This window comes from Chionomys nivalis, chromosome 10 (genome assembly GCF_950005125.1).
Source record: "Chionomys nivalis chromosome 10, mChiNiv1.1, whole genome shotgun sequence".
NCBI lineage: Eukaryota > Metazoa > Chordata > Mammalia > Rodentia > Cricetidae > Chionomys > Chionomys nivalis.
In genome coordinates this window covers 34187232-34204563 of record NC_080095.1, presented here as the reverse complement: position 1 = coordinate 34204563, position 17332 = coordinate 34187232, and positions in this window count along the sequence as shown.

The window sequence follows — 17332 nt, the reverse complement described above, 5'->3', positions numbered from 1 at the left end:
ACCTGTAGTTCACTGCCTAACTTACAGTCACCTGTACAGGTTGGAGAGTGTCACCTCTTCCAGGTGGCTCACCTGGTCTGAACCTCTTCCAGGTAGCTCAGGTCATTGCTTCTTCCAGGCAGATTGGCTGGTCTAAGTCTTTCCCAGACAACTATGTTTGTTTGGGAGTGTCTCCCAGCACCTCAGATGTAGAACTCTCAACTTCTCCAGCACCTTGTCTGCCTGCGTGCTCCCATGCTTCCCATCATGGTGATAATGGACTAAATTTTTGAACTCTAAGGCAGCCCCCAGTTAAATGATTTTTTTATGACCATGTTGCCGTGGTCACAGCGTCTCTTCACAGCAATAGAAATCCTAACTAAGATGGAGCAGGGAGTTCTATGAGAACTCACTGGCCAATAACTCAAATAAATAACCCATTCCTGGCACTAGGGCTTATTTGTTAGTCTATAGTATCTGGTAGGAACATTGTTTTCATATTATAGGGCAACACCACATAAACTTTCTCTCTTTCATATGCATGTGTGTTAGGAAGCATCTACTGAAGTCAGTTTCTATATGCCATTTCAAGATGTCTTTAGTGTTAGTTATCCCTCTTGGCATTTCCTCCTTTAGCCTCTCCTCTCATCTTCTGCTCATTTAACTATTCCTCTTCCATTATTTCTCTTCAAGCCCTTATACCACTCTGTATTATCTCCCCTCTCTTGTCCTCTTACTAACTTACTGACCTCTGCATGTACTCCAAGTGGATTCAAGATGATTCAAAGATCGTATCCACAGATGACAGAAAGTGCCCAGGCTGAAGGTCACACAGGGCCACAGCCCACCTGTAACATTTGCAGGTTCCTGTATACCTTGTAGGATCTAGTATTAGTCCTCTTTTGCTTTGAATCAGGACAGCGCTTCACCTAGTATCAGAGCTACATGGGTCAAAGGATAGACTCAGAGTTGAGAGTTTATTCATCTTTGTTCTTCCATTTGAAGAATCATTAGTTAAATAAAAAAATAGGTTTAGATTCATTAGACAGTAGTCAAAAATGCGTAGGTTAAAACATCACCACCAGTAAAATTACAAAGGCTGCATCAAGGCCCTGACCTCTAAGATAGTATGCGAATTTTGTTCAAGTGAAGAATGATTATATTCTTCTGCCAGAGAACTTACTTTCTTTATAGCTCAAAGTCTGCATGTTACTCAGAGCTATCCACCCTCAAATGCACAGTCATTTTCCTGTTACATACCCTATTATAATGCCAATTTATAGTTAATTTGAATAATGTATTGTATTATCCATTTAATATTTGCTTTCTTGCTGAGGCTTTGACAAGGTAATAAATTCCATTTCCCCCAATGGGTTCAGAATCTACTAAGAAATGAGATAGGAACCAGATAAAAATATTAGCTTTACTCTGCTGTCTGAAAGCTCTGTTTGCTGCTGCTAAAAGAGGAAGGATGTCAAATCCCCTAGAACTAGAGTTACAGGTGGTTGTGAGCCTCCTGATGGGGTGTGGGAACCAAACTCTGAAAGAGGAGGATGCACTCTTAACTACCGAGGCCTCTCTCCAGCCCCCTTTCCAGAATTCTTCACCTTGCAGGAATCTTGCAATCTCTGGTATTAAAAATAAGTTTTACTAGCCGGGTGGTGATGGTGCACACCTTTAATCCCAGCACTCGGGAGGCAGAGGCAGGCGGATCTCTGTGAGTTCGAGGAACCAAAAAGCTACGGAGAAACCCTGTCTCGAAAATCCAAAAAAAAAAAAAGTTTTACTCCTTTTGAAAGAACGGCTTGATAGAGTTTGATGAGGCTGTTAGAGATTCCTGGAGATACTGACTCAGAGGGAGTTAAGAAGGAAGCAGAACCTGATATTCCTCACTGGAAGTAAGAGTTGGCTGGATTAATTCTTTGTTTTTTTTTTTTTTTTTTTCTTCCCACAACCCAGAAGGCAGTATATGAAACTCATTTTCTTGTATACATTGTGTATTTTTTGGGCAACAGCCCTCTCTTTATTGCAGTAATAGCACATCTGTAATATGAAGCTACAAGACAAGTTCTAACAATAGGAGCAGCAGGAGAAAGGAATGAGGAAACAAACTCATCAGGTCCCAGCCTGTTCAGGAGGTCAAGAGTAGGGGCCAAGGAAGTCCTTCTGATGACTGGCTTTCTCCCAGCAAGGTGGACATACAAAGTTCACGTCAGGATTCTGAGAGCAATGAAGAGTTAAATGACTGAGAAGCTCAATGCAGCACTACATCTCAGCATTCTTTATTTCTGAGGGAAGTGGGGAGCCTACCTTTGACCCATTCGTGACAAGGCCTAGCTGATGCTTTGGGTAAAAATAGGTGGCGGTCATCATCTGACTTAGAATGTGCAGCTATTAAGAACAGACCACCATACACTGCCAGAGTGAGGTAGCTGTCATTCTCGTCCTGGAACCTGTATGTTCTAGTGAGAGGTGCCAGTCAAGATTCAGAGGGCTTTTAAAAGGCATCTCTTAACCTAGTGGAACTGAGACTTCAATCTGATTCTTAGTTCTGATGGCTCTGTATTCACACAACTTATCAAAGTTCTAGGTGTTGTCTTCCAATCATTGAGGAAGAACTATGAGACTGAATGAGTGGGTAGAAGGAGGCTGCAGAGACGGTACCATGATTCTCTCCTCTTTGTAAGTAGCAGAAGGGCTGAGCAGGGAGTGGGGCTAGAAAGAGCTATGTCTCGGTAGAGAGATACCAAAGACAAGTTGTTTATGTGCTGTCCATATTCTTGATATAGGAAAAGGGCTTTGGGGGCATCCATAATTTGGTATTAGGAAAGAGCCACGTGACCTTTTTGTGAGGGTGGTCACTATGGCCTTACTATTGAGACTGTGTAGATTTACAGTGTTCACAGATGATAGTTTTGCTTGTGATGTGTGGTGATGGCAACAGAAGTTTTCAACTTGCCATCAATTATGTCAAATTTGTTAAGGACAGTGCTGTCAATGAGGCAAGATGTTTGATCTAAAGAATGCTCAACTAAGATTGTGTTGAACTTCATCATGACCCTTGACTTGATTGTCCATGGAAGGCATCTCCATAAACAGTACCACCTAAGTGTATCAGTAATAATAAATTTGGCCAGGGAAGTTACTAAAGGTCATGATCTTGTGCATAGCCAGTTTTGTCCCATGGTGCTACATAAAAGCCTGACTTTTGTGAAAGGACCGTGGCTCACTTGCCGTACAGCTTGCACTGATGAAGAGGTCACTGGGGTTCTGAAGGATAGTGTAGGGCAGTCACACACTGCATGTATATGCATAGAGCTATTTTACGACCCTGGCATGGGATGGATCACAGGAGCAATGAGGGTGATGAAACCATTCTCCAAAGCCAGCAGGCAATGTTGGCAAGCTTAGCAGCCCTCCCCACTCTCTGCACACCACCACAGAAGGCGACAACACAAGGGTGCTGGCAATGTCGTGTAGCCATGCTATTCCAGAGCGTGCCTGTGTGACACTCTGCCCGAGCAATCTGCAGTCTCCGGGAGAGCTTACTTGATTGTGAAAGTCACGATGCTGAATGTCCCCATCGCCTTCTCTTCCAACTTGCTGACAACAGATTCACAGAGCTGGATGGTAGCGTCTGCATCTACATTCTCAGTGATGACATGATCACACATCTAAAGAAAGAACCTATGTCTTCTGGATTTAAGCTCTTGGAGCTCACAAGGTCCTTTGGCATCCCAAGCCTGCCATCCAGAGTTCCCCTGGTAGCACTAAGTTTAGTAGTTTTGAGTGGCCCCTTCATCTTCTGAGTTCCTGCTATCTGGGGCTTAAACTTGTGAGCAGGCCCAGTTGCTGGAATTGAGAGAATATGCTCAGATAGGGCAGCCTCTGGGGTCCCACTGGGGACTTCTTTGCTTACACAGCCACCTACTTCCATATCCAACAGCGTTTGCTTTTCTCTTTTGGAGCATCTGACTTCACGACATCAGTCCATGACTGGATGGATTTTTCCACATCTCTCCCATGCTTCTGATTGAACTTCTCTCTGGAAAGTTCTACTCAGTTCTTAGACCTGCAGGGGATGCTTTTCTGGTAGCCAAAGGATCATGAGACCCTTTCTTCAAGCCTTCCCTGGTGCTTTTTTCCCCTATTCTTTGATGTTTTCTTTTTTTTTTATTGAAAAAAATTTCTGCCTCCTCCCCACCTCCCATTTCCCTCCTCCTCCTCCTCCTCCCACTCCTCTCCCCCTCCCCCTACTCCATTCCCCCTCCCTCTAGAGTCTGAAGAACAGTCCAGATACCATGCCCTGTGGGAAGTCCAAGGTCCTCCCCACTCCATCCAGGTCTAGGAAGGTGAGCATCCAAACAGGCTAGGCTCCCACAAAGTCGGTTCATGCAGTAGGATCGAAACCTAGTACCATTGTCCTTGGCTTCTCATCAGCCCTCATTGTCCACCATGTTCAGAGAGTCCGGTTTTATCCCATGCTTATTCAGTCCCAGTCCAGCTGGCTTTGGTGAGCTCCCAATAGATCAGCCCCACTGTCACAGTGGGTGGGTGCACCCCTTGTGGTCCTGACTTCCTTGCTCATGTTCTCGCTCCTTCTGCTCCTCATTTGGACCTTGGGAGCTCAGTCCGGTGTCCCAATGTCTCTATCACCATCCATCGCCAGATGAAGGTTCTAAGGTGATATGCAAGATATTCATCAGTATGGCTATAGGGTAGGGTCATTTCAAGTTGACATAGGGACAGAATGACTTCTAGACATGTAAGTTAGAGCGAAGCAAATTTCTCATGGCTGGTGCCGCAAGTCAGGTGGACGTCAGGAAGGGTTTGCAGATTTGGGTCTTCTGGTGTGTTTGATTCTGAAGACCAAAGGAACTTGGGACTGGCGACTCACTTTTGCAGTTATTTTTCTTTTGAAAAGGAAGATTTCAGGCTGGATTGGTCTGTGCAGATCATCAAATCATCCAGCTCCTTTTTTTCTCATGGCAACAAGACTTGAGAACTTGGCATTTGTTAAAGGTTACGAACCGTCAGCGGGACTTCCAGGGTCTCCTTAACTTAAACTCTGCTCGGATAAGCCTGGAGTACGAGGGCATTTCCCAACTTGGGCGCATATGTGACATGCTGAGGGCCAGACACCCGTAGTGTACCCTCTCATCCTTCCGCTGGGTTGTCTTCATGTCTCAGTCTTAAGGGGAATCCTCAGTTCTTAGAGGACCCACTAGGGACGGTTTCAGAGAAGCCCCAAGAGGACTGACGGGCCTCCCAGGCGTATTCTTCTTTTAAGCACACTTGCTGGTAGCTGTGTCGGAAAATACAAAGGCTCTTATGTGGTTTTCCTTTCCTTAGCGTTCTGGAGAGGAGAGCCTTGGTGTCATATGATCAGCTGCAGTGATCCACTGTGTCTGGGAGGTGGCTCTTCCCGCCAGGCTCCTTCTCACGTGCTCTTTAGTGTTTACTCAACCACCTGAGACATGGCAGTAGCCATCCCCTCTCCACCGTTCTGGGGTTTCAGCCTCAGGAAACCGGGACCTACTGGGACCTCCTTTAGATCGCAAAGAAAGACACTGGCAAGTCCCCTAGGACTGAGAACAGCCAACAATGTGCGGCTGCCTGTGGGAGCGCGGGAAACTATGATGCAAGCTTTCCTTCTTTTAAAAACCCAACCTGATGCTCTCTTGCGGGGGCTCAACCTTGTCCAGGGTATTTTGGAGATGGAAAGGGTCCCAGTGATTATTTGGTTTCCTTGTTGTTGTACAAATAAGAAGTTAATGACTTGCATTCCTTGCTATTTGAACTTTACTTCAATAATGTATTCAAATATTTTCATCTTTAAAATGAATAGAACATCTCTTCCCTGGGTACCCTGAATGCCCTTCACTCAAATTTCCCATTCGACATTTATGTTTTCTGAACATGTGGCTGTGGTATGGCTCATTAAACTAGGATCCAGACAGTGGTTCTGGGGTCTTTATACTTTAATCCTGGGTCTTACGATGGGCTCCCGTCTTTTGAAGCAGGGTCCCTTGACAGTTACAAAAACTGTCTGGGATTCAGATTTCCAAATACCAAAAATTCTGTCCTGGCTGCTTTGATGAGGACAGCTAACAGACACGACACACCGACTCTCCCTTTGAGAAGCTACTCTGTGCTGCCAACTGCTAAGGGATTTTAATAGTCTGGGATGTTCATGACTGAGGTCCATATTTTCAAATGGCCCACAGCAAAGAGATGAGGGCTGGTTGTCCGGTTTCAGCTCTCAGAAAAGTGATGGACAAAGTCAGCCGACCCAACTGTGAGCTTTTAGAAACAGGAGTCCAACTGTTGAAACCTCACTGTAACTTGAGTACTGTTTGGCGCATGAGGTTTTCAATCATCTCTTGTGGAATAGTGCATGCCTTCACTTTCAGGTCGAGGGTGTGCCAGAAGCCTTTAAATGGTAAGCTAAAGGATCCGCCAGGATTAGCCTTAGCCTATTCCTGGTTGAGCTCGGATGTATGCACTATTTAGTGGGCGCATGCTCAGCTGTCTTTGCGACAAAACACCTGGAACAGTCAACTTAAAAGGAAGGCGAGATACCAGAGAATAAGCTCGAAGAAAGCACTGTTCTCTATAGTGGGAGATTTCCATGCTTGGGAATGAGATGCAGCTGGGCTTCCATGCCGGCTCAGTGTTCAACAGGCTAACTTCACCCAGGTGTTTCATCTGTGATATTGGGTTAATAGTATTTTGCAAATATGACTTACAATGATTAAGTGGAATAAGTAACATTTTTAGATATTGCAGACACCCAGAGGGCTGTCTATTTTTGTTGCCAATAGTAATTAATTCTGATGATTACTGGTAATAATGTAGGCAGGTTTACCTGGGGGGGGGGGGAAAGCTTCGTATGGTGTTATAGCTTTTGTTACCACTAGAGGGCAGCATAAGCCCACTGTTTAAAATCAGTTTCTACCCAGATGGCTCAGTGTTCAACATAGCTCTCCTTGAGTAGGAGTTTAACACATTTAGAGGCCTAAGCAGCTTAGTCTAATATTTTAAAAATGGCAGATTCTAACCTCCAGGCTTCTATTCATCTGGGTATTGATGGGAACAACCTATTAAACATTCTCCATCCCAGACGTCGAAAATATTATTGAAATGAGAACTCAACTGGGTCTGATTTTTTTTTTCTTTGAGTCTTAAACATTAATCCAGGTTATCTAAAATCATAAAGCTGTCTTTGGGCATTGAGAATTTTATGACAAGTTGGCCAAGCTGTTAAACTTAGACCTCTCTGCAGCAAGGGTGAGTTCATCCTAAATTCTAAACCCTGCCTAGCTCAGTAGGAACCATTTTGGTAACTAGAGGATTAAAAAAGCAGACCCTTTTCTACTGAGGACTTACCATGCCCTCCTTTTTGTATGTTCTTGGGATTCAGTTTTTGAGGAAAAAATGCGGGGGGGGGGGAGAAAGGGGGAGAGGAAGAGAGAGATTGGGGGTTGGAGTTGGAGGGAGGGGAAGGAGAAGTAGACAGGATACAACTGAAGATATGAGTGTTCTCAAATTTCTAAGAGGGAAGTGACAGAGAAGAGCTGGACAGTGTTTCTGAGCAATAGAGCAGGGGCTGTTTATGTTTCTAGTGGGCATGGCAGACCTGCAAGTCCTTGGAGTCCCTTTGTTAGAGACGCCTCGCTCCGGCCCTACCCCGTGGCTGATGAGCAGGGCTCCACTGATATCGGCTCCCACAGGGGAGCGTTCACACCTGTGCTGCTAAACCTTCTAGCTACGACACACAAGTGTGTTGCTAAGAGCCGCATGGAGTCTGTCAGAGGCGATTTTCTTTTACTATGAATCTCAGCTAGAAACGAACAAGGTTATAGCTTGCTTGATCGTCCCGTGAGTCATGCTAACTTCATTTTGCTCCTTGATTCTGCTAGGAAGGCAGGAAAATCGCCTGCATCAATTCGTGTTTCCTGTTCTCGAGCTGATGGTGTGGCAAGGGGCGGAGGGTGATGCAAGGGTGTTGGTGTGTGTGTGCAGGAAGGTCCTTTTGTTCCTGACATTGTTTGGCCTCACAGGCATCTCTTGAGAAGTCTGCTCTTCATTTGGTGCCTGGTTCCAGTTTATTTAGCTTGCAGAAGGGACAGCTAGCCTCTTACGGTTTGAAACCCATCAGCTCCTTGCACTGCCTCCTGGCCCTGGCAGGCGTGGGTGCGGTGTATGAATCATTCCTTTGCACTGCAGTTTAGCAAAATCTATGAGTAATTTTTGCCTATGAACGTCCTGTCCCAGAAACACCAGGCGGCCGTTGCCTCTTTACGTCTTGCAGCCTCTCAGGTGCTTCCCAAGAAAAGGACGTCTTTCTCGCTTTCAAATATCTAACAGCTGCCTGGGGACTTGGGGGTTAGTTCAATGAACCCCTTCCTCAACATCCTCCCTCCACACTCTCTTAGCTCCTCATTAGGCTTTGTGGCTCAGGCTTGGAAAAATCCTCTCAAATCTAGAAATTGAAGGAATTCTTTCTATTTTATTCATGATTTGTCTCTAAAAACCTGTCCCACAAATTCCCCGTTTTACCTAAACGCCCTCTCTTTTTGAAGGAGCAAATCCAAAATGACTTTTCCAGGTGATTTGTTTCTCTCCCGGCTATGTTTCTCTGCTTCTTTTCACCCTACAAGTTGGTCTGGGCTTCATGATGGGCATGAGAGGAAGGTCGGGAAAGAGAAAGCAAATACTGCGGGAAAAATTGGTTCATATCTTAAATATGGTATCCTGCTGCACTAATAACAAAGTACTCACATTTGTGAATGATTTATCTTTTTATAAATTGGAGTGGTTTCAAGGTTATCCTACAGCTACTCCCATTAATCCATTACATTTCAGTTCAATCATTCCCCCGTCCCAGGGAAGAATCTTCTGAACTAACCCATTGATGTCTCTGTTGTGCCATTTCTCGGCCTCCTGTAATACTGGGTCTCATTTTGGAAAACTGTGGCGGCCTATGAACAACAGAATTCACTCTTAGTGGCGTTGTTTTTGAGACAAGGTGTCACTATGTAGCCTTGGCTGGCCAGGAACTTGCTGTGTAGACCAGGGTGGCCTCCAGCTCACAAGAACCCCTTCCTCTGCCTCTGGAATGCTGGGATTCCAGGCGTGTGTCACCACATTGGGTTCTCCTTGTCACTTTTAACATACAGCCTCATTCCACGCAGGCTCGAAGCTCTGCTCCCTTCACCGGCGCAGACCGGCAGAGAACCTTTCTGCTTGAAGGTAAAATCATCTTAACTGTGTTGTTTGCGTAGCTGCCTGTTCTAGTCGGTGCTGAGGTCACAGAAGGACTCAGATTCTACCTCTTCTTCTCATCCCTGCCTGGGATGTCTGGAACAGTGTCTGTACAGTGTCTATGTGCCACCGAATAGGAGCTCCTTGCCACCGAGGTGGCAGCTCTTCCTTGCGTCCTGCATGCTCATTCTGGAATGGGGGGACAGAGGAAAGAGGCACGTGTCATATGCCAGAAATGACTCACTACCCTGGCTGCCTGTGGGAGAGTCTTGCATAATTAAATTGCAGACTCTTCTGCATTCCTGTCTCCTAAATATAGTGAAATAGTAAAATATACCGGAGAGAGAGAGAGAGAGAAACCCAGAAAAATTCACTAAGTAGGAACTTAGCAAAAGAAAAGAAATTAGGTGACCCAGTAAACACACAAGAATCAACCACCCTGGACAGGATGGAGAGGCTCACGTGGTGCTAGAAGAGAGGAGAATCTTGCCTGACCCCTCATACCTGGATTGGGGATACAGCAAAACCCCAGACTTTTCATTAGGACTTCACATTTGAACAGAAGAAAATCGAACAACCTGGTGTCATATGTATGTTTCCTCTGCCTGAGGAACTGCAAAGATGATGCTGGGAGGGGAGGGAGCAGCTTGTGAAAGGACCTACGTGGTCAGGCATAGAGTTGGAGCAGGTGCACCAGAGCCCAGAGTTTCTGGGCAGTAGAAACAAGACGCCCCATCACCGAGTGTGTCGGGTACAATGACATGTCACACAGCACAGATGTGAACACATTTTGCAAAGACGGTTTTCTAGCCACAACTCCCCTTGTCTCCATCTTTGTCCTTGACAGGAAAGGAAACTGGTTTTCGATGCAGAGAGAAGAGGAGAGGCAGGAAAGTCTGCGCAGGGCTGCCAAGCCCTGGGAAAATGCAGGTAGACAGCATGGCTGCCATGTAAACCGCTCCTATAAAAGGCCTAAGAAAATTTGAGCATAAGAACACTTGCTGTTCAGCTCAGTCTGGTAGTTCAGGCTTTATTATTAGCTACTTTGGAGGCTGAGGCAGGAGACTTGTGAATTCAAATAAATCCTTGGCAACTAAGAGGGACCCTGTCCCCAAAAACAAGCACGCAAGGAAACAAACAAACAAGCAAGCAAACAAACACCCCCAACGCATTGGGGACATAGCATAGTGGAAGGGCACTTTCTTGTCAACATATGTGAGGGTTCCATCCCAAGGGCTGCAGAAACAAGAAACCAGACCTCCAAATAACTCAAGGAAGTAGCTCTCCCTACCCAGTGCAGGGTGCCCATGAAGGAAGTGCTTAAGGAAGTAAGAGAACCGTTTTTCTGAATGTGAGGCCAGTCTGCAGAGCCAGTTCTGAGTCCTTCCAGGGAGGGGTGCAAAGTGATGAGCCCACTAGAGAATATACGTAACTATCTCAGAAAGTGAGATCGAGAAGTACCGCACGATCACACAAACCCACTCGAGAGCTATTCAACAGAACTGAAAAAATGACATTGTAGGGTTAAGCTCTTCTCACAACCGCTAAGCTATGGACACAACTCTAATGTCCATCACGATTGGTAAAAAAAAATGTAACATAGGCAAACAGTGAGTGCTGTTGAACCTCGTGCATTAGCATAAATTGATAGGGTTGAAATGCGCCATCTGCTGAAGGACATATGTCCTGATGTCGTGTATATGAGACGGTCAAATGTGTGGATATGGTGAGCACAGTGGTAACCAGGGGTGGGGCAGAAAGGAAAAGGAAAATGGGAGTGGTCATTGAATGATCATAAGGTTTCAGTTATGGGAAGGGATTCATCTTGAGATCAGGCTCACCCCACATTACCCAGAGACAGTGAGGCATTACATACCGTTTGAAAAGACAGACCACATGTTCAGTGTTTTTATCATAATAAGAAAAGAACAAAGGCTCCAAGGAATGCAGCAGTTATAAGAACTTGGAGGGAACGGCAAGCAAATAAAACCTCTTAAGGTATGAACTGAAATGGGGACACAGTCTTGGTAAATACAGCTGGTGAACACTGACCCCATAAAAACGTATGGCGAATTCTAAGCAGCCATGGGCATCATGTCTGATGAATAAAACGAGACTTATAAGTGCAGACAAGGTAAACATGTAATATGATCATAAACAGAAGAAGAGGGAGAAAGGACAACACATGTTATTTATTATTTCTTTTTCTGTGTATGTGTGGAACGTGTTTATGAGTGTGCTCGTTCATGTGTGAACATGTGTGTGGAGGCTAGAAGCTGACGTCAGGTATCACCCTTAGACATTCTCCACCTTCTTTTTTGAGACACGGTCTCTTACTGAGCATGGAGTTCACCAATCGCGTAGATTGACTGGCCAGCAGGCCCCTGAGGTTTTCCTGTCTTCACTCCCTCCTCCGCAGTATGGCAGTGCCTTTTGGACACTACCACACTGACCTTTTACACAAGTGCTCAGTATCCAAACTCAGGGCCTCATATCTATGGAGCAAGCACTTTACCCAGTGAACACAGAGTCTCCTGTATCCGAGTCTTGCTTGAACTTATCGTGTAGCTAGGGAGATGAACTTGAACTCCAGATCTTTCTAGGAACCTCTCAAGTGCCAAGATTTGTAGGCCACGCATAGGTTTATACCACGCTGTGACTGAGCCCAGGACTTTGTGCATGCAAGGTAAAAAAACTCTCCAAACTGAGCTGTGTCTTCAGGAAATGTGAGACTATGTCTTTAACCTTCTTAGCCAGCGTGGGGAGTGACCAGAAGTGTCCTTACCAAAATGACTAGCTTTCGTGAAATACCAATCCCCTAACGTTTTAAAAACTCACTTCTTAACCCCAGAGGTACCCTTTAAATATTGAAGAGTGGGGAAGCATGTATTTGAGGCTCAATGATTTCTTTGATATTACCATATTTTTTTTTACTTCTTTTAAAGCCAAAGTAAATTTAAAATGAGTATTTTTTTTAATGAAAACTACTTATATAAGTATAAGCTACTTTTTATAAATGAAATTTCCTTTCTCCCTCTTTTTGCACTTATCTTTCTTTATTGCTGTACTTAGGTATAAAAAGCTATGCGGGATCATTTAGACATAACACGAACAGGACTTATTCTTGGTTTAGAGTTTTGCTTATTACATTTGACTGTGTGATTTTCTGCATCAAATTGTTTATAATAGATACGTATTTCTGTGTGTGTGTTTATGCACGTGCATGTGCAAACTCAAGGCTGAGGTTAGGAGTCTTCTTCACTTGTTTTCCCACCTGAATTTTCTTAAGACAGAGCCTCTTACCAGATGTGGAGCTCATCAGTCAGCTAGTCTATTTGGCCAGTAAGTACAGGGCATCGTCCTGCCTTCATCTCTGCAGGTCTAGGTGCTGGGGATCCCAACTCAGGTCCTCATTCTTTGGAGGCACGTGTTTTAACTATTGCACAATTTCTCCAGTCCATGGACATGTGTTGTTTTACACAGCAGGAGATTAAAAAACATAAATACCCTCCCTCCAAAAAGCCCGAACAAAACTGGGCATGGTGGCGCATACCTGTAATACCAGTGCGTGAGAGGCTGAGGCAGGAGGATCAAAAGTTTAAAGTCATCATTGGCTATATAGTAAGTTTGAGGCCAGCATTGGCTATAGGAGACTCTGTCTCAAACAAAACAAAACAAAAACCCCTTCACACAATAAATAAATAAGTCAACTAAATATTAGAAATTAACATGACAAATTATGAGTACTCAATTCCCGACAAGGCACAATCGGATAATGATTAGGTTTTTTTTTTTCACTTTGTACTTTTAGTTTGTAGAGTGTGCTGGGGAGAAAGTCTGTGCACCTAGACAGATGACCTGAGTTCAATACCCAGGAACCACGTTGTGGAAGGAAAGAACTAACTCCCACGGGTGTCCTCTGTTCACCACTCATGTGCTGTGACATACCTACATGCACGTGCACGTGCGCGTGCGCGAGCGCGCACACACACACACACACATACAAAATGTTAAAAATCATATAGGGAAAAATAAAGAAGGCATGAAAATATCTGCTTTATGTTAGCTAGCACTCATGCTTCAAGGCTGCCTAAGAGATCAAGGACAGGCTGGGAGAGTAAGTGGCTGGCCAGTGTCTCTTGGATCTGTGGTAATTAGATGGCTGTAGGCTGGCTGCTGTGGCACATGGCCACTCTGAGGTGGTCAAAGGGAAATCTGACAGTGTCTTTTAGTAAGTCCAGGTTTCTTTCAAGGGTCTGTGAAAAACAAGAGAACAGCGAGACCCATTCATCAGTGCACACACTTAACTATGGTCCACTTGATTTTTCCCTCGAAGCCTAACACCTAGTAAAGTCTGAGAACATTCATAGGTGTTAGGTTTTTTTTTTTTTCATTGAACCAGGATGAAATGTTAGTCTACTCATTAAGCATCCAACCAAGATGGAAGTATGTTCTTGAAAACCAATGAAACAATAATAATTTTATGGCAAAATTTTGTGAAGATTATGTGACATTCAAAGGAAGGGGGTCTGGCATTCAGACAACAGTGGGGGAGAGAAGAGGATCACGGTTGATAATTTGCTAAGTGATAGTGATGTCTTACCCATAGCTTCCCCTATCTTTCCTTGGTACCCAGAGGCTGGGAAGCATACTATGGTGGTTTGAATGAGAATGGTCTCTGTAGGCTCAACTGTTTGAATGCTTGGTCCCCAGCTGGTGGAACTGTCTGGGAAGGATTAGGAAGTGTGGCCTTATTGGAGGAGGAGTGTCACTGAGGGTGGGATTTGTGGTTTCAAAAGAATCGCTCCATCCCCACTCTGTCTCTTTCTGCCTCTTGTTTGTGTATAGCATGTGAACACTCAGGATGACAGCTGTTCTTGCTAGCATGCCTTTGCTCCACCATCATGGACCTGAACCCTCCAAAACTGCAGGTCTGCTTTCCTTAGTTGCCTTACTCATGATATTTTGTCAAGTAATAGAAAAGTAACTAAGACATATGGAGAAGTCTGCAGTGCATGGACATCAAGGCCAAATTTTAGCTCCTAGCCTCTGAAGCTTCAAGAGGAAGCTTCCTTCTTTAGAAACTGGAGATCCATGGAGTGGGGGGAGGAGAAGAGGAGTGGGGATAGGGAAAGGGGAGTGGGGGGAGGGGGCAATATTTGGGAGGAGGGGGAGGGAAATGGGAAACGGGGACAGGTGGAAATTTTAATTAAAAAAGAATAAAAATAATAATAATAATAAAAAAGAAACTGGAGATCCTATGACTATTGGTTAGATTATGATGTAGGTATTGTGGTATTTTGTTTATGATATAGCAAATAAAGCTTGCTTGAAAGATCAGAGAAACAAAGCAATGGACCACTAGAGAGCTCTTACCTCTATGAAATTTTCAGACTGGAAAGAAAATGAGTTCTTTTCTTATCCCATCGTATCTCCTATTCCTCTCTAGTGCTGGTATTAAAGGTTTGCACTACTGTCGCCTGGTCTCTATGGCTGACTAGTTCGGCTTCTGGGATTAAAGGTGTGTGCCACCACTGCCTGGCCCCTATGGCTGACTAGTATGGCTAGCTTTGCATCCAGATCTTCAGACAAGCTCTATTTGTTAGATCATAAACAAAATATCATTATATGCGGGTGTAAAATGCAGTGAGAACTTCAAAGGGAAAATCACTCCTCAAACACAAAGTGGGGGCTCTATTTCCACCCCTTTTCAAGAATGATCATGGACCTGACTGATTATGACCTGAAATGTGCATTTTACTATTTTGCCTATTTCCAGTTTGACCACTTTCCAATTCACACAGGGATCCCCCCAGGACCCTATGAAGTTAAATATGAATGGAGGGAGAGGAGAGACTGTGAGATGGTGACTCTAAAGCTCAAGAAAATGACGTGTGTGTGAAGGCTACAAGCCATCTTGTGCACTGAGATCAGGAGAGATACAGTGAGGATCTAGTATCTTCCCACTGCAGGAAATGATGCTGAGACCCAAAGTGGCAAGTCTTGCTTAGGCTTGTCTAACTAGTAGTTAGTAATGCGGTGTCAAAAGGACTCAGCTTCCTGATTTAGAATTATCACCTTTATTGTGGACTATAGTGTCCTTTAACCAGATTGGGTTATGGAGGGAGAAGCATAGTAGTTCAAAATAGACTGGAGGGCCAAGGAGATACCTGAGTGGGTTAAATGCTTGCCATGCACGAAAGCCTGAGTTTGGATCTCTAGAACCCATTTAAAGCTGGGCACGGTAGCGCAAGCATTCAGTTCCAGCACTTATGTTGTGAGATGAGAAGTGGAGACAGGTGAACTGGAAGAGCTGGAAAGACAGCTAGCCCGACATGTGCTGTGACAAACAGGAGGCCCTATCTAAAAGTATAGAGATGTCAAGGGCTGACACCCCAGGTTGTTTTGTTGTCTTTGGATGTCCACGTATGACCTGTGGCATGCATGTGCCCAAACATTCTCTCTCTCTGTCTCTCACCATCTCCCTCACATACTCCTATCTAATAACGGTGGTAGATAGACTAGAGATTGACTGTAAACCCCCCTGCCATCAGCGATGGGTAATCTCTGAAGATTCTACTAGGACGTGTGCCTTATCTCCTACATCTCTCCTACCTGTAGTGAAATCTCGGTGTGTGTTTCCAGAGTCCCCAGTTCATACAAAAATCAGTGTATTGGCCACTTGCAAAAATATTGTTGGTTAATGATACTTCTCTAAGGTATGTCCTTAGGACAGGCATAGAAAAGACTAAAGTGTGATCATCCCCATCCCCTGAGTTGGCATCAGGAGGTTAGGGACCAAAAGGAAGATACATATTGGTGATTGAAGAGTTGGTAGTAGCACAGTCAAGAGCTAAGATTGGTCCCTGTCCACTATTGCTGGAACTACACACATTTATTTCACAGTCCCTGGAAGAATTTCAGCCAGAAAACAGTGCAGAAAATCAACATGTAGGCTTGCAGAGGCCTGAGAGCAGGAGGGAGCTGCAGTTGCTGCTTCTAACTTGTTAGGTATGTCTAGCCTAAAGCCAGTGGATTTGCTGACCACGTATCCCTTCTGTGGGGACTGAACAAATGTGTCTTGGAAGCATACGCTGCTTTCAAGAGAAGCCCAAGGCGGATGCTCTGTCGGCACTGGCCTGAGATTTGTGCTTTGCCATGTTTTTATCTTAAGCCTTTGCTGGCCCCTTCTCCCTTCACTGTCTTACCCTTTCTCCAGGGTCTTTCTACTCGCAAAATGAAGAAAGCACACATTTAGAAACTCCTGGAGAATGGAACAAAAATGCTTTATAGGACGGAGACATGATCTCATAGAAGAGGGATGTTTATTTACCCTGGGCCTGGAGAAGTTCATGCTAAGAGCATAGTTTTAGAGCCAATGAGACAAGCACCTGCGAGGGAGCTAGCGAAATCAAATTGGGAATGAAGGAGTCTTCGCCTCGGGGCTCTACCCTCTAAAGGAGTAAGCAGATTGAAAGACCAACCCAGAGTCCCTTTTCCTTTTCAAATGATTTCAATATTCTACTCTAGCTATTTCTGCTTGGATTTCTCTTTATAATTGGAGAGCGAGGAGGGTGTTCTTGGAATTTCTTGAGAGACTGGAGCTAACAGACCTTAGTGGCAGTGGTGTCTGTTGGAGACACCCCCAAAAGAATGTGGCATAGACTTGGCTGGGCATTGTTGGTTTCAATGGCTTTTTATTGGCATCTACTTTGGTTTTATCTTGCTCCCCATTTGTCGTTTTGCCTCCAAAGCTGTTGTATTTCCACCAACCTTGTGACTTCTGTATACTAAGCCCTGTACTAATATGAGACTCAGATATTGGAGTCTGGGAGTAACATGGTACAGGTTAGATTAACAGTGATGGAAAAGATGTGGAGAGGGTGGGAAGAACTGTGATTTGTGTTTTCATGGTCATGAACACTCCAGTGACTTCTGAGTTAGGAGCCAATTTAATGAACTGATGAATGAACTGTGAGAATGATATAAATACAGTTTGTCTGTGTATAGATTAGATCAAGTAAATATTACATGTCCCCAAGATACAATGTATTTTTCTCTTTTGCAATTTCTACTTTCTGTTTTA